General features: G+C 32.3%; 1 long non-coding RNA gene across 1 annotated transcript in view; it reads right to left on the bottom strand.

Annotated features, from left to right (window-relative positions):
- Positions 1 to 2,741: 2,741 nt before the first annotated feature.
- The window catches only part of LOC136796590 (uncharacterized), a 241,242-nt gene continuing 236,078 nt past the window's right edge, over positions 2,742 to 7,905 (bottom strand). Inside the window, exon 4 of the long non-coding RNA XR_010844335.1 lies at positions 2,742 to 2,851. This is a non-coding gene — a long non-coding RNA (uncharacterized lncRNA). The remainder of the gene's footprint in view (positions 2,852 to 7,905) is intronic.

Raw genomic sequence — 7,905 nt, 5'->3', positions numbered from 1 at the left:
GATACTAATCGGTAATCATTATTCTGAGATACTCCAGGTCCGGTCGGGTTTAAAACAAGGTAATTCTTTCTCACCGATCTTATTTAATCTAGTGCTAGAATAAGTATTAAAAGTGTGATGAATACCGAGAAGGGTTTAACTTTGGGTGGTAAAATACCGGTGCTTAGGTATGCAGATGATTTGGTATTAATGGATGATGACAAAGAAACTATGGAACTAAATACAACCACGCTAATAAACTTCAGCAAGGAACTAAGTCATGAAATAAATACGGATAAAACAAACTACATAATACAAAAGCGATCAATTTCGGTGATAAAGATATAGGAGGAAATACGTTTGACCAGGTCTTTAGGTTCTACGGTAACTAGAAAAACGAAATTGATGAGGAAATAAAAGCTAGGTTGAAGGTAGGAAATGCTTGTAATTTTTCAATTTCGAAACTTCTTATCTTATTCATAAACTGCTTGCGCCTTCTATCGAAAAACTTAAAAAATTTCCTTCCCACCGTTCTTTATGGATGTGAGGCGTGGCCTCTTACACTAAGGGGTGAACAGCGTCTTAAGGTTTGTGAAAATAAAGTATTACGCAAAATATTCGGACCGAAAAAGCATGAATTAACGGAAGAATTTAGAAGATTACACAAAGCTGAATTAAGGGACCTACACCCGGTAAATATAATTCAAGTTATAGCTTTGTGGCGTATTATATTGATATGTACGGTTGTAGGGCTTAGTAACGAACGGATACCTAATGTTAATGAGCACTGAACCAACGGGTAAACGTCCGAGGGGTAGACCGAAACGTAGATGGGAGGATTGCATTAAAGCAGATTTGGTGGATTGGGTTTGGAGGGGCGTTGCTGGAAGGATGTGTGCGGAAAGCGTTTGGTGGTATCGGCATTGAACCTTCGGGTTCGTTAGGTCTTTATTATTGTTATTATTTCATTTCGCTTATTTTGGTCACTATTGTTTTCATTTTGATGGAATTCCACGTAGCAGTATTCCAGATATCTAATTTTTTTACAGTACAGTATAACTTAAACTTGTTAAATGTCTATATATGTTATATCTAGTGTCTGCATTTGATAATAAAAAGTACAAGAAACACTCCCCCTTCACAAGTGCACCTTCCTTGAAAAAGGAAAAACTCCAACATTCCTATTTCTCGGTCTCCAATTAATACTTGTGTAAACAAATAGAAGCATGTAAATGCTCTATAGCGACTTTCATGGAGAAAAATAATCGGAAAAGATAAGTTTCTTCTTACTTTTTACAATAACAAATCAACACTCTAATGTCATAATACTCAATATAATAATTTTATAAATGATCACCTATAGATTCGGATTACATTTGATAATATGTAAGTCATCGTTATACATAACCTATAACATTTGTAATTTAAACTACAATCGGTGTGTTTAAATTTCTTATTCCTAGCCAGAATTCCGTGAACTTCTTCCAGGGGTACCGCAAAATAATTTAGGAATTGGTAATTCCACGTCAACTGAACAATTTTATTTCTGATTTCTTCATATTTTACATGTGTTTAGTAAATATTCTGTTTTTTTTTTTGTTTGTTTTTTTTAGTTTGGCTGATAAGAACAACTATTTTATTTTACTCAAATGTTAATGTAGTTGTTAAAGCAACCGTAAATTGGCGATGTCGTTTTATTAGAAAATGTCCTTAGAAGAACTAAAGAAAAAAAGCTGTTCCGGATTATAAACATTTATTCGGCTTAGCTAACAATTAATTAATAATGACAAAAAATGAACATAAGTAAAAATTAAAGGCCTTTAAAACGAAAATATAATTAGCAAAATAAATTATGAATGGAAAGAAACAAATTTACAAAATAAATTCTACTGAACGACTCCGATGTATAAGTGATTAAGTGGGTCCTAACGGGAATATTATCTGCTCCTAAAAGTCAGAAACAACGTTTTCAAGTCCAATTCTTCATACGTTGGTGGCCCCACGACTGTACGGTCTGGTGACAATATCTGATTTATACACATACGACTCAGCAGCAATTCATATTAAAGGCTAAAAAAACAGAAAAGGTCTGGTTATTGATTTCTTAAATTATATCATCTGAACGCAGACAGGTCTGGTTATAAAGTATAATGACCACTGATTAACACCAACTGCCATTGAATGAAGATGGTCGGCATGTTGCCAGGCGACGGCCTAGCACCGGTTTCATAACCCTTTGCAACTGTCAAATATAAATTATTTATAATACACAATTATAAAAACATATCATTCTAATCAAATAAATAAATTCTAGTGAATATAATTTTAATAGAAATAAATGTAACTAAATTAAAAACTATGACTTAAAACGGAATATTTACATTTTAATTATTATACATGGCGTTAACAGTAAAGGTTCCATTTTGCTATTTCTACCAAAAACGTTCCAATATTTTTCTACTTTGCTAAAAAAAATTGGGAATCAGTGGGTTAATGGTCTAAGCCACTGATTCCCAATTTTTTTTATTTTTTTTTTATATGCTTAGACATTGTTATATATTGTTCTTCTCTTTTTTTTTTCTAATCTTTTTCATAAGGGAAGGCTGGAGGGTTGGTATGGTACGAAAGGAGAAACGATCTTATGAGACATAAGTTGTCTAATATAGAATCTAATATCTTTTTATTCTCTACATACCGTGAATTGTTATTAACTGGCTACATTAAATACTAAGATTGCATTGTGCAGTCATAAATTAATTTAAGTACATATTATAAAATGATACAATAAATAATTATCTAACTAGGTATTAAAAATAAAAACAAGGCTAAAACTTACCTGGTACAAGTGGTGGTCTAGGTTTATAGGCGACATCTGTAAAAAGTACACATAATTGAGTAAAAATATGTCGGCATTATTGATGTTATTTTAATAATAATTTATTGTATAAAACATACATAAAAAGTGCATTTATTTGAATGAATCAGGATTCAAAATATCTTTTTTTATTTTTCCAGACCTGTTAAATTTAAGCTGTAACAAAACAAAGAGACAAAAATATATTCTCCAAACCAGGGTATTAAAATTATAAAGCTTTATTATTTTCATTGCTCATGTTTTTTTTATTTTTTTAAAAATTGTTTTTAAATGTTTTTGATTCATTTACGTACTGTCTGGTTTCAGTAGACAAGTTATTGTTTGATCGAGCGACAAAAGCTCACATATTGTCGGCTAAAACAATTTTCCGGACCTCCATTTCCGAAGCTCATGTATATTCATTGAGTTTCCATTCTATTGGATTAAAAATGTTGGTTTATGTTAAAGGTTTCACGTTTTCCTCTTGTTGATACAGTTGCTTCAGTAAATTGAGTTTTGTGGCTAATCAATGTACCATAGCTATGAAAAGATTCATGTGTTAATTAACATAGTTTTACATTTATTGAATTAAATATTTTTTTTTTTTATAAAATTCCGTAAGTCCTAATTAGCTAGTAACGTCGTTCATTAAGTGTTCTGCAATTATGTTTCAATATTACCCTGTGTCCGAATGCATTATTTGTATTTCCAATTAACTATTTTTATTTTTAAATACATATGTCAACTCCGTAAATTCCTCGCTCGTACTTACTTTCTCATCATTCATTCCTTTATTATCAGTCTGCTGGTGTTCCTCAAGGTGGTATTCTCGTTCCCATCCTCTACACCGTCTACACATCTGACATTCCAATCAATCCTAACACTATCCTCAGTACGTATGCCGGTGACACATGTGTGCTTGCAGTTTATAATAAACCACTAATTGTATCTTAAACTCTCCATTCCCATATCACAGCCCTAAAAGAATGGTGTCGTAATTGGAGGATTAAGATAAATTCCAACAAATCCCATCAAATCGCCTTTACTCTTCGTCATAAACCTACTGACTGCCCTACAGTTTCATTTAATAATGTTACTCTTACCCTGTCGAACTGATCCGCTACCTTGAACTACATCTGGACAAACGATTAACCTGGAATCCTCCCACAAAAGACAAGAAACCGCGTCGATTCTGATTATTACAGTCCATACTAGACAAATGGTCTAAACTTCCAACTCATTACAAAAGACTGATCTACATGACTGTAATAAGGTCAATCTGTACATAAGGGGTTGAGCTTTGGGGCTCTAATAAACCTTCGAATTCCTCTGTTATCCAATCCTTACAATCCAAAATCCTTCGTAAAATCCTTAATGATCCTTACTTTGTCACAAATCAAGTCATCCTATCAATTACCTCAATGTTCCTTATATTGGCGATTCGGGCAGAACCAGATACCAATCCTTCCATGATAAACTTTCCAACCACCCAAATCCACTTGTTTTTAACCTGACTTTGAGATCTCTTCTAGAAATGTTCTTGGAGTTCTATCAATGGGTAGATTCTCCACATGTTTGTATCATGTCACTATGTCACCTATAGCAAATTTACTTGTTATATATCTTAAACAGCTGTAAATAACATTAAATGAATTATTTATAAGCAAATACGTATATCAGAAGCTTTTTTGTCATTAGTTCCAACAAGTTAATAAAGTGATTTTTTTTTTAACTGTGCCAGCCAAATTAATTTACTTCCAACAATGAATGATTCATTCTTATAGATAAACCAATAATCGATAACTAAGTACTATTTTTATTGTTTTTCATCTGATTTTGCACAAATTATCTTTAATATACAATACCTATTAAGAATCACATTTTCTATTATTGTGCAATGGCAATGCTCCGAAACGTATAGACCCGTTAAAAACAATATACCGTTAATTTGATAACTCCCGATTCTATTTCTACTATCCTAGTGTAAGGTTTCATTCTTGTACCCAAACCCAGAGGGTGGCATAACCGTAGTTCTCCGAAGGAAAAGTGAAGTCAAAAAGACCACGTGACTAGTTTTACGTTGAGGTTGATTACAATGTCAGTATAATAGATATTATAACAGTATAGAGCCAGTGAATAGCTCCTACTATTTCCCTTCCCTATGCCACGCCTATGTTCCATCATTAGCACCGCCTTTTTGGCTTCACCTTTCGTCCTTTACCCTCCATTATACCTTATACCCCTTCCTTCCAAGACCCAATCTAAAGCATATAGCCGTGAACAATAGTGTCAACGATATCAGTTTATACACTCAACTCATTTTATTTACATTAATCAGCAATATAAATTAATGACCCGTGCTCCTAAAAACCTGGCCACTATAGATCGAACAGTTACTTTATGTTATAAATTAAGATAATAATTTCATTTCTCTATTGTATCCAATTTTATTTTACTCATAGTTACTTTTCATAAGTTTTTAAAAAAAACAACAACAAAAAACATTTGCAGTTTTGTAAAAAAAAAAATACTGATATATTTTTATTTCTTATATTTTCTGCATTCAATATTTACTCTGGATTATATTAGAACTTTTGTTCTATTGTTTTACTAAATAAATAAATAGTGCATTGATCTAATATTCACAATTATCTCCATTGTTCTCTTTTTGCGTGGCCTTATCACACTAATACATTTTAGATTATGTATAATCTATGTTTCTTAGAAATTTGAGTCAAATAATTTAAATTTATGATCACATAGATGTTATTATTCTAATTTGTCGAGGATTATACAACTTTGGTGCCCTATGTGTTTTTGCTAGATTATATAGACCGCCGCTTGTTAACTAGATTTCAGGATTCATTTCTTGGTACCACCAAGAAATAAATATTAACTGGCCCAGATGGGACCCTAATCCATATCGTTCTGCCAGTCTTGCGCCCTTGCGGGTTGTATCTCATTGTAACTAGTCTTGATTATTATGATTATGGATTAAAGTCATTAGCAACTTTTTTTTTTCCTAATTTAAATTTTGGTCATTGAATTTCCGCAATGGCGAAAACAACATAAAACCGTTGTGATTAGGAATAGGTAATATAGAGGTACAGTAATACTGTACGTAATATAGTTATTATAGAATACTATAACTTTAATATAACATAGTGAAGGTGTATAGAAGATGAATGAAGATTCATCACCCTAATCCCTTTAGCGCTGGGATCTCGTGAAGCCCTTATTTTCCTTCCACGTTGGAAGGTGGGAAGCTCTCTAGGCTGATTGTAAATATTGTCTGTAGGTGTGAAGGTGTTATATTTATTTATTTATTGTTATCCTGTAATTTTTTTATTTAGTCTATATATATATATATATTGTGTGAATGAAAACTGTTGCCCGCAATTGTAGCAGTTTGTATCATGATTTTTCAATAAAAAATTAAAAATTAGAAAAATAATGTCTGGACTCATTGTCTATTTATTTATTTTTCTATCCCTAAGATCAGGTTCTTGATCAGTTATCAGAAGAATGGTCATAATGTCCTTTGTTTGGAATTAAAAATATACATTTGCTGTCAATGAATATGTCAAATTAAATTATCCATATACATATTGTACATTATATAGGTTAATCTAGGATAACCAATTGATGGTTGAACATATAACCGTTGTTCTAGAAATAGTGTTTCCTTACTAAATACTAAACCTATGACTCTTCATGTGTCACACTGGTTCATTCTTTTGCTATAAATAGCTTCAGAAATAGTTGAAGGATCTTTTTTAATTATAGTACCTCTAGGTTGTGAATTTATATAATTTTGAATAAATAATAATGACGTACATACATTTTATCAATTATTGGTATTTTAAAAATACATATTTTTATAAGTTTTCCTTTCAGAGTTGTTAAAAAAGCATTGCCATATCTTTGAACTGAGATTTTTGATCTGGTAAAGATTAGTGTATTAATTAATGTAACTAGAGTGTTTATAATTAGATACACAAATTTTCATGTACTTCGCTTTCTCTCAAAGTTTAATGCCGGCTTGTCTACTTTCATGATTCTTAATTTTCTCCCAATTATTTTGATTTTCATTGACCTGAGATATTTTTAACTCCCGTATTTCTACCCTGACACTAAAGTTGTAATACGGTGAAGATGAACTTGTGTTACTGAATGTAACGATACTATATATTTCGAAACTGTACTTTAAAGAATAGTAATATTTAGAAAGATTTTTGGGATCTTTTCTTTACATCGAGGAACGTTCCTATATCAGATACATTGATGCAACTGCGTTTATGTTCTGTACAAAACGTTTTTTTTTTTGTTTTGTTTTTTGTACAATCGCCTCTATTGAAATAATTTTTAAAACCGTCTTTCTTTCTTATAAAATATTGTTATTCTATGATAACTTGAACTGTTTGTGTTTAACCTTCGCTCTCTACTTCTCCTTCTTCATCATGAAACTTTTGAAAATTAGACCTAATTATGTTCTCTGCTGTAACAGTGGCTGAATTTCTACTTAATATTTTATGAGGCAAACTTCCTTGCTCGGTTGAATATTTGAGAGCTTGGGATTGTATTCTATTAAGATAGAGCATTCTCTTGGACCCGCCCTTGAGCGGACAGCCTCCAGTACTAACAGTGGTGAGCAATCAAAGGCTAATTAATTATACAAATAGCAATTGCTAAGCGCTCTATTTGACTAGGCATTCATTAAGGAAGGAGATGGGTGACAGAGGGGTCGATAATGATGGGAATCAAGGCTCAAGGCAGGAGTGACACTGATCTATATAGGCGTTGGGAATGCAGTCCCGCGACCTGAATGCTCCCCATAGCAGGGAAATGCAATTAATATCTCCGGCAGTCTGGGCGAATTAGATTATTGCACGCATGGAATTGCACTCATGATTATAAGTTATTCTCTAGCCCGGGAGCTTTAGTGTGATTACGACAGAGGGAGGTATTAGCCTATGCTATGCTGTTATAGCCACCTCTGGAGATTTACAGTCTTGTTTAATAGCTACAATAAAGGAGATAGGGCAAGTGATACCTTGTTTATATTAAACTAT

The sequence above is a fragment of the Halyomorpha halys genome, unplaced genomic scaffold (assembly GCF_000696795.3).
Source record: "Halyomorpha halys isolate HHAL.00 unplaced genomic scaffold, Hhal_1.1 Scaffold931.1, whole genome shotgun sequence".
Taxonomy (NCBI): domain Eukaryota; kingdom Metazoa; phylum Arthropoda; class Insecta; order Hemiptera; family Pentatomidae; genus Halyomorpha; species Halyomorpha halys.
Note: the sequence above shows the minus strand (reverse complement) of the source record. Positions and strands in the feature narration are given on the sequence as shown.